The sequence below is a fragment of the Indicator indicator genome, chromosome 1 (assembly GCF_027791375.1).
Source record: "Indicator indicator isolate 239-I01 chromosome 1, UM_Iind_1.1, whole genome shotgun sequence".
Lineage (NCBI taxonomy): Eukaryota > Metazoa > Chordata > Aves > Piciformes > Indicatoridae > Indicator > Indicator indicator.
The window spans coordinates 38,148,322-38,166,585 of record NC_072010.1 but is presented as its reverse complement, the minus strand read 5'-3'; the positions used below and the strand labels follow the sequence as shown (position 1 = coordinate 38,166,585).

The window sequence follows — 18,264 nt, the reverse complement described above, 5'->3', positions numbered from 1 at the left end:
ATTACTTAACATAAAAATAAGAACATAAATGGTGCTTTTACTTATGCATTCTAGGTCTAACAGTTCTTTTTTTTTCAAGGGTGGATGGAAGCAGATGATTGTAAAGAATGTAAAACATGGCATAATATCTAGCTTTCAGTCATTTTAGAGCTGTTAGTCCAACTGCATTGTAAAGTTCAGTGTGCAGTGCATCTATCCCTACCTGACTTTGCCTAATTTTAATCCACTTAGCAATTACATTACAGAATCTAATTGCACACTGCTTTAAAAGCTACTTGATTTTTCATCAGGTAGCAGGTCTAATTCACTGGGTGGCCTAATTCTGGTCTTAAAAAAAAAAATAAAACAAACACACAACAGCTATTCTTTTCTATTCATCATTTCCATATGATCTATGGATTTTATAGACCTCCATCACCTCCCCTTTATTGTTCTGTTTTCCAGACTAAAGATCTTCATCTTCCCAGCCCAGAGGATCTTCCATACCTCTCATCCACTTTTTCACCATCTATGAAACCTTTGCTGTGCCAAGGTGATTACATCAATACACACTGTTAATGATTTGGACACACCACTGATACACATAATGACACAAAAAATTATTTTATTGTGAACAACTCCCAACAGCTTTCTGACCACTGCTCTTCTCTCAGTAACATCAGAGAATTTAGAGCTCACCACTATGTAGATAGGTTTGAATTATTTTCCCCTGCATGAACATCATTCAGCAGTCACAAAACTGAATAGAAGCAGTGAGCAATTGTATTACAGGATTTTGCTACAAGCACCCAATCAGTTCAGGTTTTATCAATTCTCATAGATGAACAAACTGCTACAGTGCCACAACACTATCATTCCTTAGGAATTTTTTTTTTTTTTTTTTGTTTTGTGAAAAGGTGGAACAATCCCACCCAAAAGGCTGAGAGAGTTCAGGTTGTTCAGCTTGGTGAAGAAAAGTCTCAGGGGAGACTATATAGCAGCCTTCCAGTATTTGAAGGGGGCCTACTGGATAGCTGAAGAGCTGAAGACATGTAGTGACAGGACAAGGGTTAACGGCCTCAGAGGGTAGATTTAGATTAGACATTAAGAAGCAGTTCTTTACCATGAGGGTGGCAAGGCACTGGAACAGGTTGCCCAGAGAAGTAGAGGCTCCAAATCTGGAATTATTCAAAGCCTCAAGTATTCTGCTCTAGTAGGAAGTGTCTCTGCCCAAAGCAGAACAGTTGGAACTAGACAGTCTTTAAGATCCTTTCCAACCCAAACTATTTGATGATTTGTTACCACCTTGCATCTTTAGTTATTAAAAAATTATTTTATTTTCTATTTAAAGTATCTGTATTAGTTTCTTGGGTTTGTATCCCTCAACAGAAGGTAAAACAAAAACAATGGAGCTTTTCCTGCTCCTTCAGAAGTGAAAATGACAGAAGGAGTTCAGTTCTAACTACCCATTATTCATGACCCAGCAAGAACGCTGATCAGACCATCCAATAAAGGATACGCTTTAACAAACAAAAAATGAAGTGATGCAGCATTTTGTTTTGACCTGGGATTTGGAGATTTCATGGTACCAACCAAGCTTCACAAAATGATGTACATCACAAAAGGATTGTCAAGAACTTCAGAATTGACGCAGCTCTCCTTTGTTATTCCTGTGTCTAAAGAACATCTTCTATCCAGCCTGGCTTTGCTGTATATGCAGGGATCAATTTCAGCTGAGCTTTCCAAAGACACTTCAATGGAATAGTAAAACATGTAGGAAACCAGATCACCCTGCAGGATCCTGAAACTGACTGCTCTGCCAAATTTCTCCTGCGTTATCAGAAGGAGGAGTTAGATGTACCCCTGAGCACTTCCCAGTGGTTCCAGACATGCACCTGCTTTTGATTTAGAGCTTTGGTCACACCATACAATCAGTCCTCCAAAGAACAAGTTAGAACAGACCAATGTATGCAGCACACTACTTGCAGAAATGCGTAAAATTCAGTCTAAAATAGTCCAGTATACACCAAAAATATAGTTTTCACTTACAAAGTACATAAAACCAAAATTACACTGATACAAGTGTTTTCTCGTGGATTACTAAGCACTAATCTTTTGTTTCCAAGCAACCAGTATATATCTATTTCCTCTTCATCTCTGGGAGTAACATTTCATAGTTGGAACACTCTTTACCTAATCTTCCAAGTATGTTAAGTTTTACAAGATCATATATTTTTGCCACAGACGTACTAGTTTCTATGGCATCAAACATTACAACTGAAAAATCTGTACTACTTCAAAGGGAACTCACACATACATTTACTTGCATGAAAACAATTCTTTAGTCACCCAGGTTGCACATCTTGCTTTCCCACATTAAGGGAGTAGTCACCAGATCCATGATCTGTGGGACCACAGGTTAAACCTGCTATAGGACATGGCATATCATTGATTGTTGAAAACGTGTAGGCATTTCTAGATAAAAATTCCAAAGTTATGCAAATATCTAGGACATTGAGGAGGTTCTGGCTTGTTATATCTCATGAAATGTCACCTGGGAAAATTAAAAAATATAGGTATTGCAAGCCTATGCAACAGAAGTGTTCTGTCATTCACTGATTACATAAGGAGATGTTCTGCAGTACTTGCAGACTTCAGTTATAGTAAGAAAACTGCATTCAATAATTCAAGTTCCATTAAGGTTTGTATTTTAATGGGAACAATATAAAACTTGTTCCAAAATTCACAAAGGTGTCTATAAAAATGTAAAAAAGTCATTCTCTCTGTCCCATAAGTGTCTGGTAACTAAATAAAATGTTAACACAGAACTTCTGTTCCAAGACTGAGTATCTTTTTTCACTGTAACATAATACAAACATACCTTATCTCACCTCTAAAGTCGCAGCCCACATCTCATTCCAATGTATAGTGTTATGGTTAGCAAAAAGAAGTTGCTTCAAAAAACCACATACGTTTAAAGACAACTGCAAGGACATCTCTTTAGAAAAGCTATAATTCTGCAAACAAATTTTTACTGACTTTTATGGAACAATACCACCAAAAAAAAAAAAAATCTCATCTTTAGCTACCATTGTAGGTTACTTTGTTTTTCAAAAGCTGGTAAAAACTTAATTGATACACTGAAAAAAGCTTACAAAGCAAACATTACAAATTTCTAAGCAATTTTACAACTGATGATTCTCTTACAATACCTAGTTGGAATAAAACATACACATTATTACTATACTATATTAACTACATCACGTTACTGCTTTACTTGAAAAATGTATTTTTTGATTCTGAATATAAAGTAAAACTGATAACAGAAATTCAATCAATGTGTCTCTACATTAACTCCTCTTACCTCTAAAAATTAGTAAATTTTAATAAAATACAATCAGTATAGGCAGTATCTTACAAGCCAGCGGATTTACAGCTATGGAAGAACAACAGTTTCTTACTTGTTTTGATACGCCAAGTGGTGCTTCTGCAGTTTAAATGGGGACAGATTTTAATGTATAAACTCATCTTCATTTTTGTACAAGAAAACATACCTATTTGACATGAGGTGACAGTAACAGTGTTAACCAATTGGGTACAGAACATGATTTAACCACCACTGCAATCAAGTGTAGTCAGAAACCTGCCACATTATGACTGAAGGCTTACTTATACACATGTTAAATAACTTCAAGACATACTAATAAAAGAAGTCCTAAGTAAAACACTAACAGCAAAACAGTTAAAAGTGTGGATGCCTATGTTATTAATGTTTTAAGTGTAAAACCACTGAGCTAAATAAGATTTTCAAACTATTATTTCTTTTTCCATTCCATCACACATTCCTCAAAAATATATGCATCCATTTCCCCTCCTTCATGCTACTGTTCCAAACACAACTAGGTCAAGGCATAATTCCAGATAACCAGCCCACTACTTGCCTGATCATCTTTCTGTCTTTGGCTCACACCCTGCAGTATTGCAAGAATAACAAATATTATGGGCAGTCAAGAATATATGCCCCAAAGGAGAGGGCCAAACACTCTGAAATAACAGACCATTTCAGAGGTGCCTTACATAGGTATTGCCAAAACCTGAGAGCAGTTTATCAATGGCAGTCATTAAGCCGACAAAGTAGCAAAACTAGAAAAGGTGTGATAAAATTTTGAATATGAAAATGCAAGCAAAATAAACCTATGAAAATAAAGATTCCTTTTATGGAGAGCTTTGTCATTTTTAGAATAAGCATGGAAAAGAAGGACATGAGTTTTCAGTTACAGTCAAAACTTCCCTTTCAATAAGCAGATGTTATGAAAATTAGTGTAAATAGCCACAACTCTTGCAGTTCACCAATAGCAAGGAATCACACCATTGTGCACTCTAGAAACATTTAAAACAGTATTTTTTAAACATATGATAAGATTATCTAAAAAGCAGACTTAAAGGACACTAATTTTCTCGGTTTGGTTAGTATTATCACAAAGCAAGGCTTTAAAAGCTGGGTAAACACTGTAAAAGCTAGGTTATCAAACACAGCATAACCAGCTGGCGCAAAGAGGTGATTATCCCACTGCATTTGGCATTAGCATGGCCTCAACTCTAGTACTGTCTGTACAATTTAAGAAGCACATTAAAGGCCTTGAATGCATCCAGAGGAGAGCAACAAAGCTTGTGAAGGGGCTGGAAGGAATGTCCTGTGGAGGACTTTGAGCTTGTCTAGTCTGGAGAAAAAGAAGGCTGCGGGGCAATCTCATTGCTCTCTACAGCTTCCCAAGAAAGAGACGTGAAGAGGGAGGTACTGAGTTGTTCTCCCTGGGATCCACTGACAGGACGTATGGGAACACTTAAAAGCTGTGTCAGGGAAGGTTTAGGCAGGACATTAAGAAGCATTTCTTTACCAGGAGGGTGATACATTTGAACAAACTCCAGGCTTGTCAGTGTTTAAGAGGCATTTGGACAATGTCCATAAGAGCATGCTTTAACTTTTGGTTGGCCCTGAATTGGTCAAGCAGCTGGACTAGATAATCACTGTAGGTCCCTTCCAACCAAAATATCCTATTCTATAATAAACCATATGTTTTACTCTTTTACAACTAAGCCATGTACAAAATCAGAGTCCAAGAGAACCACAACGTTAAAACAACCCTATAGAAATATCGCCAAAATGCCACTGGAAATCGCGTTTCTTGTAATTCGAGCATTTTTGCTCAATTACAACCAAGTAAGCTGCTTTTTGTCTTGGTAGTTAGAATTGAGCTTCTGTTTTGGTGAAAAGTTAGTAAGTAGTTCAGAAAAAAAAAATAGACTAAATGTTATCTAAAAAGCCAATTACTTTAATCAATTAAGAACAAACAAAACAAAAAATCAATTGCTAGTCAACAATGTCCAAAACTCCTCTAGACTAGTGAACAAGTTGCACAGCCTGTACTAGGTATTTCAAAAAGCACAATTCATTGAAAGACGTTGTTCCAAAAGAGACAGTGTGCCAAACGATTAGGACAAGAAAGCAGGAATACCTGGGTTCAAGCCTCACGCGTCTATTTACTTTAATTCCACTTTTCCCATCTTACTTTCCCTGCTGAAAGGGAGCACAGCGTAATTAAAAACAATAAAACTACCGGCAACCACCGGGCCTCCTAGCATTTGCTATTGCCGACACTCAGCCAAGGCAGACCTCGGGGAAAGATGGTCGTAAGGGGCAGCAGGTCGGCCGCAATACTGCATCCCCTGGAATCCGCCTACCCTCAGGCCCACCGGCCGCGCAGGCCCCCAGGGAGGATCACGACCCCACCAAGTGGAGGCCTCCCCTGAAGCAGGGGAGGTGGGGACATCCCTCAGCAGGGCCACCACGAAGGCCTGGGCTCTGTTCCTGGCAGTAAGTATAAGCCGCTCCACCAACAGGCCCCAAGCGCACCCGTGGGGGTGGGATCCCCTTCGTATGGACACCGCGACCGACTCCAAGCCGGAGCTCGGGCGGTGACGTCCCCTCACCGTTGCAGGCTTCAAAACAAGGAGAACTCCATAAACCCCACACCGCTGCTCAGAGTAACTCAAAAAGATACAGCTGCCCGTGGCCGGTGAGCCCAACTGTGGGCACCGGTCAGGCTCGAGCGAGGCCTGGCACCCCGGCCCCAAGCCGCAGCGAAGGCCGCGGTGCAGCCCAGGACGTCCTCACTTACCAGCCCGACTCGGAAAGCGCCGCCCTAGTCCTGTCGGCCATGGCGCCTCCTGCCGCCGCTCACCCACAGAACTTGGGGCCGCTGGGGCGGAGCAGCGTGGTCGGGCGGGCGCGGGACCGCCGGGCGCTGCAAGGAGGCCCGGCGCTTGGAGGAGGGACACGGGGCCCGCTCGTTCCCCCTCCCTTCGGCCCTCTCCGGGCACTCGGCCCGTCCAGGTCCGGCTGGGAAGGGAGAGAGAGGGAGGGAGCCAGGGAAGGAAGGGGCGGAGGCGGCGCAAGCAGAGACGAACAAAGCCCGCGACCGACTGCTACAGCAATGGGGGAGGGTGTCTTGCCGACTGCATAGAAGTCGCTGCCGCCATGACGGAGAAGGGAAGGAGTGAGGGCAGAGAAGGAGGTGCCGCGGGCCCGGGAAGGGGTGGAGCGCGGAGCGCGGGCCCTTGCCATTGCCTCTTGGCTTCGGGGTCACTCAGGCAAGGGCAGCCCGGCCTTGAAAGGCAGGGCTTGACGCAGCCGTGTGACGAGGCTTTGCCGCCGGGGAGCATTGGCAGTGGCCAGCAACTTACCTCCTTATGGAAGCGAGAAAAAAGTATTTTAAACGCATTTCATCTATAAATAATACTATTATTGATAACATCGTGTAGGAAAGGACTCTTCTTCATAGACTCAAAATAGGTATTGCGGATGAGGAGGAATGTTTAGCCTTTACAGTGACAAGATGTAAAAGGCTGTTTCTGTGTTTTTCTAATGTCTTTTGTTTAATGCTTTGCCCTAAAATCCTCAGTACTGACGTGAACATTTTTGTGATCTGCTTTTTAATGGGAATTATACTTTAAAAAAGAATAGCACTAATTTGTTACTGACATTGTAAGTGCTTAGTTACATCAGGTGCCAGGACAGGGTGAGAATGCTGTCTTCCTGTTTCTCCTGTGCACCGTTATTCAAAAAAGCTACAGGTGAATGTGAGTGGGTTAGGAGTTAAGAAAATTCCTACCAGAGCCTTGGTGCCTGCAGATGAGCGCAGCTCAGTCCAGAAGACACAATTCACATTAGTGAGTCAAGTCCAGCTGCTCATCAATGCCAAATGTCAATTCTATTTTACTGCAGTGAGGTTTTGAAACCTAGTACCCACTGTATTCTTTTTTGTATCTATAGATAATGCTCTAGAAAGGTTTTGATATCAGTGTGTATAGTGTCCTGCATGGCTGCTCTTTTTCAAGAAGGTGCACATCTGTTTAAAAATACTTACAGAAAGGTTGATGCAGAAAAAGGAAGCAAAACGTATATTGTTCAGATTTATCTGAGCAATGTCTAATGTTGCACACACCCTTGAAGCTTTTCTGGAGCCTTTATGAAGTGTACTCTAGCCCTCAAATAATAATAATCCACTTAGAAGACCGACCTATGCAATCTCTGCCAGCAGAATCTCAAAAACAATGCTCAGCGAAGTTTTAATCCTTGTGCTGATCGTTTAAAAATAAATGTTAAAAAAATAGCAGAGGGAGCATTATTATTAATTTGCAAAGTGCAAGAGAGCAACCATGAGAACCATCTACCCAGAGTTTAGCAAACTGTGCCAGCTCAATCGGTTTATGGATTGAATAACCATATCACTTGTTTAGATTCTGGAAAGTGTGCAGTCTCATATTACAACAATAATCCAGGTGAATAAGAGCTTTGAAAGGAATAAAGACAAGAAATCCTAAAAAAAGAGCGCTGAAATAGATCTACTGTATACCTATACTAAAGAAAACTCTTAAATTAGTGCTGAGGAATACCCTAAAGCGAAGCAGAAGAGACATGCTGAAATGTTAGTGGCAGAGTCACACCCTTGTTGGGCACTTAACCATAGCATCTCCTGGCATACAAAAGAAACAGCAGATAGGTGGAAGTGTAATGCCAGTTCACACACATATTATGCAAAACAAGTGGAAATAAAGACACTTTGCATTTAGTCTGACCTGGATGCATGTCAGACTATCAAGAAAATGCTGTAAACATTGTATACTTAAAAATGTGGTGCCTGTAGAGCCAATTAGTAAGGGATGGAGTATGATCTAGGAGAAGATAATGAGAGTTACGGACTTTGCGCATAACCTCATGTTAGTTTAAGACATGGAAGCTTTTGCTTACTTAAATCTTAATTGAAATCACCAGACAATTATACCAGCAATTTATGCCAGCATATGGCTTGTTGTTGCACCTCATGGCACAAAACAACATCTATAAAGGAAAGGTAGTACTCAGCACTGCCCTTAAAGGGCTGCAGGCATCTCTTCTAACAAATTCACTATATGCAAGCTGACATAGATAAATACAAACACACGCATCCTTTTGTACATGAGAAATCCCCATTAGTAGATGTTTCTGTGCTCATGGAGGGCTCTGCCTGATCTTTGCTGTTTCTAGCTGTTGTGAGGTAAATATTTAGCTCTAAACAGGTGATACAATGCCTGCCAGGCAGTCAAAAAAAAAACACAAACTGGAGAGATAAGATCTTATGTACAACTGTTCATGACAAAGCATTCTTAGAGCATATCACCATATCCATTGCCTTTAGAATAAATGATGTTACTGAAGTTAATGAGCATCAGAGTACCTGGGGCTATACAGGAACTGAGCCTAGACTCCATATTTAAGCCTAGTTTGTTATACTACACAGAAGTTGAAAGGCTCATTCCAGTTTCTCTTTCCAAGTGTCTGCTTCAGAGTGTTAGCCATGGAAAAGCATTAAATTAAAAACCAGGGTCTTCAAGAAACAACTAACGCTGCTGAGTTTCATATATAGCTTCAAGACAATTTGTGAAACAAAAATCATTTGTTGTAGTACTTGTGAAAGATGTCGATACTGGCCCAAAGTCATTGTGATGGTTTTCACAAATAAACCTACATATGTGACTGGTTGAAAGTCCTCTTTAAAAATACTACGTGTGCAAATCAGCTATGTGAAATTTTAAGGAATGCCTCAACTAGTTATTCTACAAATGACACAGAGAAAGTGTCATGGAGAAGCAAGGGCTAGCTGCATTTTAGGGAGGATGATCAGGGGGCTGGAACACCTCTCCTGTGAGGAAAGGCTGAGGGAGCTGGGGTTGTTCAGCCTGGAGAAGAGAGGACTCTGGAGAGACCTAATAGAGGCCTTCCAGTACCTGAAGGAGGCCTACAAGAAGGATGGAGAGGGACTGTTTACAAAGGCCTGTAGTGATAGGACAAGGGGCAATGGTTTTAAATTAGAGAAGAGTAGATTTAGACTGGATGTTAGGAACAAGTTCTTCACTACAAGGGTGGTAGAACACTGGAACAGGTTGCCCAGGTAGGTAATTGAGGTCCCATCCCTAGGGATATTCAAGATCAGGCTTGACAAGTCTCTGAGCAACCTGCTCTATTAGATGTCCCTGCTGACTGCAGGGGCATTGGACTAGATGACCTTTGGAGGCCCCTTCCAACCCAAACTATTCTATGAAATGCAAGCCAGGAGTGGGGCATAGCAACATGGTGGGCAGGAGCAGTTAATAGCACCATAAGGAGCCAGGATATGGAACAGCAAGTCCAGGTCAGGATCAGGGCCAGACATAGCCCAGTGGTTACCCAGCACAGCCACTGTGATGAGACAGTCTGAGCTCAGCCAAGAAACCAAATCAGAGTCCAGGTCAGGATGAAGGAGGTACATGCCCCAACAACAGACTAGCTGTGATGTAGGCTGTGCAGGGGTTGGTGGTACAACTGCTACTTGAATGTGAGATGAAATGAGAGTCCAGGCCTCAGTTTTACCTTCTTTCCAACAGCTCATACTGGCAACAAAACCGACCATGAGCTTGATCAGCTAAGCTGCTTCACTCAGTTAACTAATGTCCTAGAAGGTGAACATGCCCTGACAACGAGGCTCTTCTGCTGTATCAATGTGTGAACAGGTCTGGTGAGCAACATACTCATTTATCCACAATTTGTCTTTGAAGATGTGTTAGTTTCTGTTTTAAGCACAAATAGTAACAGTAGTCTGAATCATCCAAAAACAGGGCAATTTATCAGCTTACTCTGGTACATCTTTTACAAAGGATTTCAGCTTTCAGGGAAAACTGGAGAATTATCTGTATTGATCTTCTCCTTCAAAGACATAAAAATGTATCTAGTACTTTATATCTTCAAAGTACTATGCATGAAGCTATTTACATTTTAATGAGATCTTAATATGATTGTTTCATTAAGTTTTAGATCTATTAGATTTACCTTTTAGATAGGTATGACATCTATTTTAAAAGCTGTAGGGTGTACATGGGGAAAGATTGTTCAATGTGTCATCTTAAGCACATGTCTCCATTTAGTCCATATCTGGGACTAAACTATAGCAGTTGCTCTATCACCAAGTGATCCCTCCCCAGCAGAGAAGGGGGATTGGGAAAAGGAGAAGACCTGTGGATTAAAATGAGAAAGGATTTAATGAAGCAGCCAAACTAATACCAAGTGCCAATATAAAGTATACAAAGTTACAGTCATCTCAGAGAAGGTACAGCAGTCACAATAAGCAGAAAAGCAGTCCATAACAAACCTCCTGCTTTATAATGAGCATGAGATTTATGGTATGGGACACACCTGTGAGCCAGTTAGGCATTGGCTGCATTGGCTGTCCTAGCTGCCTCCAAACTGTTAATGGCCTATGATTTAATACCAGGGAAACCAAGACACTTAGCTTATATGTCTTGTATGTATCTGCCTTATTTATTAGAACTGTAAGAGTCTATGAGCATAAATTGAATTTAGGTAGCAGTTAGCTCCTCTTGTTTATTTAAGCAAAAAAATAACTAGGGCCCATGATTTCTTCACAAAATCCAAACATATACACTCTGTCATCCAGTGACTAAGGGAGGCAGCCCATCCTCCGGAGTACCACATGGCAGGCATATAAAGATGTTCCTAAAATACAGTTCTTCTTGACCGTGGCCCATGTGACCTGGGACAACATAATCTATGACAAAAAGGTTGTTTCCTAAAATGTTTGGTTTACTTGAGCATCTCCATTAGGGCACTGGTGAGACAGAGGACAGGACTAACACATGGGGCAAGACAGCAAAAGCCAGGTTTTGCAGCAATCCTACAGGTTCCCCACCTCTGGCTTGATTCATCCTTGCTGCCATGATCTCCTGCCAGCTCCAGCCCTGATTATCTTGGGGAGATACAGAACTTGGGGAGCTGAAGCTGTTGACCACACTTGACAGAAACAGGCAAGAGCAGAAACATGGTGTGCTAAAATCAACAACATCAGGATGGAGACCCTGAACATGAAGTGTGATAGGAGGTCCCCACAAGAACAAGAATGTTGCTTTGGTCTCAATTTTTATTTAATCTTCTGTATAATGTACTTGCTTTGTTGCGTTATCTGAAGGTAAGAGGTCTTCTTACTGAATGCAAGAACAGATGATCCTTAGCCTGGAGCTGCAGCAGAAACTAACTGGGCACTGAAGGTAAAGGGTCTTAAATTCTGCTCCCTGTATTTCTAGTGCTATGCTGGGCTTTCAATAAAAGTGACTGTATCTTGGTGTCCTGTAATGGGCCAGGTCCTTATCTGGTATGGCTGAAGTCAGAAGGATGAGCTTTACTGCATGCATTGTTGCACTTCAGCCAAAAGATTGTGAATGTTTTCTCTGTTATATCTGAAGGGGGAGGACAGTAGTCAGCACTCAAATCTTTCTCCTTATCCTTCTTCTATCATGACCTTGCCGAAATTGCAGGCAGAGACAGCTGCTTACTACAACTGTTTCACACTGGGGAGGTGTTTGATGTGGGTAAGGGACCCTTCCTAACCTGTTATGTCTCAAGGCAACCTGTCTCAACATGATAGGGCTTTAAACTGGATTTGAAAGACAAAGAGGTTATTTATCTCATGCTGGCCTTTTACAAACCATGGGGCAGCTCACCAGGGGCAGAGGGATGGAGTAAGGGCTTTCAACTTGTTGCCCTGAGGCAAGCCAGGGACAATGCACCAAGACACCTAAAGGAATCAAGGGGGATTCACCTCAGAGGGTGACACAGCCAGCCCAGCTGAAGCGCCTCTGTGGGAATGCACACAGCTTGGGCGATAAACAGAATGAATTAAGGGTCACTGTGCTGCTGGAAAGCCACAGTAACTACTACTGAAACTTGGTGGGATGATTCCCATGACTGGAATGTAGGGATAGATGGATACAAGCACTTTAGGAAGGACAGGCAGAACAGAAGGGGAGGAAGTGTTGACCTCCACATCACTGACCAGCTGGAATCAATGGAGCTCCACCTGGGGAAGGATGATGAACTGGTTGAGAGCATATGGGTGAAGATTAAAGGGAAGACAGGGGAAGGTGATGTTACTGTAGGGGTCTGTTACAGGCCACCTGACCAGCAGAACCAAGCAGATGAGGCCCTCCACAGGCAAACAGAAGTGGCTTCGTGTTCACAAGCCTTGGTCCTCATGGGGGATTTCAACCACCCTGACATCTGCTGGAAGGACAACACAGCAAGGTGCCAGCATTCCAGGATGTTCCTGGAATGCATAGAGGACAACTTCCTCCTCCAAGTGGTAGAGGAACCAACGAGAAAAGTTGCTATGCTAGACCTTTTTCTCACCAACAGGGAAGGGCTGGTGACCAATGTGAGGCTCAGGGATAACCTTGGCTGCAGTGACCCTGAAGCAATAGAATTTAAGATCCTAAGGGCAACTAAGAGGATGTATCCCAAGTTTACAACCCTGGACTTTTGGCATGCAGACTTTGATTGCTTCAGGGATCTGCTGGACAAACTATCATGGGACAAAGCCCTAGAAGGAAGAGGGGCCCAGGAGGATCACAGTGTTCAAGGATCACTTCTGTGCCCAGGAACAAAGTGTACCCACAAAGAGCAAGGCAGGAAAGAATGTTAGGAGACCTGCCTGGATGATCAAGGAGCTCCTGGACACACTGTCACACAAAAAGAAACTCCACAAGAAGTGGAAGAAAGAACAGCTAGAATGGGGGACATAAAAGGAAGCTGCCTGAGCAGCAAGAGACCCTGGTTAGAAAAGCTAAAGCTCAGTTAGAGTTAAATCTAGCCAGGGAGATCAAGGGGAACGGCAAAAATTTCTGTAGGTATATCAATGGCAAAAAAAAAAAAAGACTAGGGAAGGCCCCCTCAGAAAGGAAATGGAAGAACTGGTGACAAGTGACATGGAGAAGGCTGAAGTTCTCAATGACTTCTTTACCTCAGTTTCACTGTCAAGGATTCCAGCCACACTCCATGGAAGATAATGGCAGGGGCTGGAGGAAAGAACTGCCCATTGTGAGTGAATATCAGGTTCATGACCATCTGACAAACCTGAAAGTGTCCAAGTCTGTGGAACCCAATAGGATATACCCAAAGGTGCTCAGGAAACTGGCAGATGAGGTTCCTAAACCACTCTCTATTATATTCCAAAGGTCATGGCAGTCTGGGGAAGTCCCACTCACTGGAAAAGGGGAAACAATTCCCATTTTCGAAAAGGGTAAGAAGGAAGAACCAGGGAACTACAGGCCAGTCAGTCCCACCTCTGTGCCTGGTAAGATCATGGAGCAGATCCTCCTGGAGGCACTGCTGAGACAGAAGAATAACAAAGAGGTGATTTGGTACAATCAACACCGCTTCACCAAGGGCAAATCCTGCCTGACAAACCTGATGGCCTTCTATGACAAGGTCACAACATCAACAGATGAGGGACAAGCAACTGACATCATTTACCTGGACCTGAGCAGAGCCTTCAACACTGTCCCACATAATATCCTGGTCTCCAAGCTGGTGCAGTCTGGGTTTGATGGATGGACCGTTCAGTGGATAAAGAACTGGCTTGATGGCTACACCAAAGAGTGGCTGTCAATGGCTCCATGTCCCAGTGGAGGCCAGTGACAAGTGGAGTCCCTCAGGGATCAGTCCTGGGACCAGTCTTGTTTAACATCTTTGTTGCTGACATGGACAGTGGCATTGAGTGCACCCTCAACAAGTTTGCTGATGACACCAAGCTGTGTGATGTGGCTGACAGGCTGGAGGGAAAGGATGACATCCAGAGGAACCTTGACAGGCTGGAGAGGTGGGCACAAGCCAACCTCATAAGGTTCAACAAGACCAAGTGCAAGGTCCTGCATCTGGGTCAAGGCAGCCCTGAGCACTGATATAGGCTGGGCAGAGACTGGCTTGAGAGCAGCCCTAAAGAAAAGGTGGACAAGAAGCTCAATATGACCTGTCAGTGTGCACTGACAGCTCAGAAAGCCAATGACATCCTGGGCTGCATCAAGAGAAGTGTGGCCAGCAGGTCAAGGGAGGTGATTCTCCCCCTCTACTCCAGTCTGGTGAGACCTCACCTGGAGTACTGTGTCCAGTTCTGGAGCCCCTGTTACAGGGAGGATCTGGACGCACTGGAGCATGTCCAGAGAAGGGCCAGGAGGATGGTCAGAGGGCTGGAGTACCTCTCCTATGGAGACATACTGAGAGAGTTTGGGCTATTCAATCTGGAAAAGACAAGGCTCTGAGGAGACCTTATTGTACCCTTCCAGTATCTTAAGGGGGCCTACAAGAAAGCTGGTGAGGGACTTTTTAGGATGTTGGGTAGCAACAGGACTAGGGGGAATGGAACAAAACCGGAAGTGGGTAGATTCAGATTGGATGCTAGGAAGAAGTTCTTTACCATGAGGGTGGTGAGACACTGGAACAGGTTGCCCAGGGAGGTGGTTGAGGCCCCATCCCTGGAGGTGTTTAAGGCCAGGCTGGATGAGGCTCTCAGTGACCTGATCTAGTGTGAGGCATCCCTGCCCATGGCAGGGGCGTTGGAACTAGATGACCTTTCAGGTCCGTTCCAACCCTGACAGTTCTGTGATTCTGTTCTGTGATTCTTGCCCAAGGTGTCATCTGTTATGGCAAATGGAGAAGGAACTGATTTTTCACAGAGTAAAGAAAACAAGCAAAATTAACGAAATAATGTTTTTTTAATGGGGAAGGAGGAGGAAAGAGACGTTGGAAAGGAGTGTGATGAAAGAAAGAGACAAAGAGCAGGCATGTTTTAAAGCCTGGAAATTTTTAAGAGTCATGAAGTCTTGGGTATGATACCACCATCTATAGCCACAGAGTGTAGTTAAGGTGGTATTGCAAGGAGAGATAACTTCTGCAAAGGCCTAAGATCTATGTCAGGCTGCTCAAATTGATTTTGTCATCTGACTGTCCATTTGTGTAATCTTGCAGTATAACAGCAAACTCACTTTTTCGTGAAAATCACCTAAGTGCATGGCAGGCCATGGTGATCTTGAAGGTATAATCCATGTTTGCATTCTATCAGACACAAAGACAGCATCACTGCTCTCAAGACACTGTTGTTGTCAGGACGGGGGCGTGGTGATGCTATTGCAAGTCTGTGCATAGCTGCTTATGAAAACGTGGACAGTTCAGATCTGAAAGTGCAGATGAACCACTGCAATGATCACTAGGGTATGATGGATCACTAAGTACAGCAGAATGTAATCTCGTATAATTATGATGCTGGCGGGGCCCCTCAAGGGCCAGCAGAAGGGCTTGTGTTTGTCAGTGATTCTGGCACAGCTCAACCCACTGGTCCTCTGGACACTGAATTGGTAAACAGCCAGGGAGCAGAGGATCAAACAGCATATGGCTTTGCAGACTTTCACTGAGCTGCAGTAAACATCCTAGCCCTGAACAGCTGTGCCTTGTCTCTAACAAGATTACTTTTAAGAGACCGATACCTTCTGGACTGGATGGAAGTCTGGAAATAAACGTGCTGCTGACAGGGCTCTGAGTGCGACATGAAGCTCTGCAACCTCTTCCTCGCTCCTTGCAGTTTATTTGCCTGGGCTCCATTTCTAGCTCTGATGTGGTGCCGCTGTAGCTTTGGATCAAGCTGCTGGGCAAACACGTGTACCAGGAGTTAAGAGAAGCCTCATGGGAGCCTTCTGTCCTTTGCTCAGGAGCTTTGTTGAAGCTCAGGCCTCCATCCTTGAGACCTGCCTTGCTGTTGCACTCAGCTCCTGGCTTCCTTCCATTCTGAGGTGGTGTGTGCTTGCCAATTCCTGAGAGCTCCTATCGCAGAGCTATGAACGTGGTCTGCTACATAAAGAAATTAGTGTCCCATTGGCAGTCATTTAATGTCTGAAATTGATAGAAATGGTGTAACTGAACAAAACTCAGTAACAGCGGAGGCACTGCTGAAGGCCAACTGCTATCCAAACAGTCACTCAACATAGACAGCACCAGTGCCCTCAAATAGAAGGACAGCAGGTAGAGAATGCCTGTTCCTCTTTGCAGATTTCTGTTTCCCTCATATTTCCCCTGCCTTTCAAGCTGAACTTGTCATAGTTTATCTCAGTGAAAATTAAGGCTCATAATGAACACTGCTGGGCAGAACTGCTGCATGGTGAAATCATGGCATGTTTATGAGCAGATGATTAAGGAAAGCACTTGCATGGCTTTCCCAGTGGAGGACTAAAGGTTTTGTAGATGTCATGCAAAGGGAGCTCTGCACAGTTCAGCTCTCAAGGTGTTGTATAATACCTGCAGTGTGGGCATGGATGGACCCATTTTATAGTTGCCTATCCAGCCTCATGGATGTGCCTGTTAAAAGTAAGTCCATTCCTCTACAGTAGGGCAACAACAATCAAAACACTATAGATATTGGAAGCCCATATGTCAACCCATCACAGTAATACAGGAATAGATACATCATTCTGCATAGTACATAAAGAGAATGTGACTTTTAACTATAAATATAGATTAGATTAGATTAGAGAGCATGGCTGCGCAGCAAAACAGAGGCTACCCGTTAGGCAGCAATATACATGATTGGGTTGTATCTCTGTGAATTGATTTTGCTATTATTATTAAAAGCCGTTAAGTTTTAGCTTTGTGTATCCACTATACCAGAAGACATCATTTCTATATGAACAGTTTGGGGCATAAATGATCCAGCAGTCTATGCCAGCAAGTAGTTGCAAGGTGGGTGAAAATGGTCCCATAAATAAATGCTGTTTTCTCATGGAAATCTGAAAATATTATTTTTGTATTATAAAAGATCCACTCTCTGGTTTTCTTCAAGTGCAGCTGTATGTTTGTGCTTGAAGAAAAGCAAGTTATTGGAAATCTATGCTAGACTCCAGCTAAGCAGATGACTTTCTGTCCATGACTGAATACGCACTAAGCAGGCAAGAATCTTTCTGTGTTATTTCCTGTCGGTGAAAATATACTGTCATGCACCTTTCCCATTGCAACATGGCAGCTTTAGCCTAACACTGCTTTTCCATTGTACTCTGCAGGCCCAAATGTCTGTGGTTTGGAAAAATAACTAAATTTCTTAAGAACTTTCAAGAAGCAAAGGTATCAACACTTCTAACAACTGAAAGCAATAGCTGGGCATACTGTTTACTGACCTTCGCTTATCAAATGATTCAGTTCCTCTCTCATCTCTGATTCTTTTTTATTTATGTATCTTTTCTGTCTCTGTTGATTCTAGTTATTATTCTGTTCTCAGTGCTCCTTGTTTCCTGGCTGTTAGCAAAACACAAAACCAAAAAATCCTCTAAAGGAGGTGGAAAATGCATCTGGGCTTAATTCAGTTGAGAATTGGGCCCAGTATTCTGAGTAACTGTAGAATTATGAAGGAATTTACAGAATTATAGAACCGTCCTTAAAGCAGCAAAATATTAAAAGAAAACTATTCTTTTTCTAACTGTGAATGCCAGCTAACTTTTAGATTAAAATGTGCTTTGGTCAAAGACGTAGAATGAAAAGAAGCAGAAATGTTCAAGCCCTGAGCAACTTCTCATTATTTGCAAGTATACACTTTGAACTTCCCTGGCTTGGATATTTATCCTGAGTGCCTAGGATATTTCAAATGGAGCCGATACAACAACAGGGCAGAAGACTGAAGAGCTTCAGAGACTAAAAAAGCTGCATAACCCCAAATCCACAAGTGGGCTTCCATTACCACATCATTGCCTGTTGTAAAAGCTACACTTCCTTAATTCAGTGTGGAAGCATAAGTTCAACTTTTCCTATAGTGATTTTAGCCTACCCATCTAGTAACAAAGCACCCTGCAGCCACTCACTCACTCCTAACAACTCTCTAGTTGGAT

The 18,264-nt window shown here is 42.9% G+C and overlaps 1 protein-coding gene across 2 annotated transcripts in view; it reads right to left on the bottom strand.

Moving 5' to 3' along the window:
• The window catches only part of TDRD3 (tudor domain containing 3), a 113,101-nt gene extending 106,932 nt beyond the window's left edge, over positions 1-6,169 (bottom strand). For both annotated transcript variants that reach the window (XM_054381639.1, XM_054381644.1), the window contains exon 1: positions 6,159-6,169. The gene's annotated coding sequence lies outside the window, so the exon portion shown is untranslated. The remainder of the gene's footprint in view (positions 1-6,158) is intronic.
• Between the last annotated feature and the right edge of the window lie 12,095 nt (positions 6,170-18,264).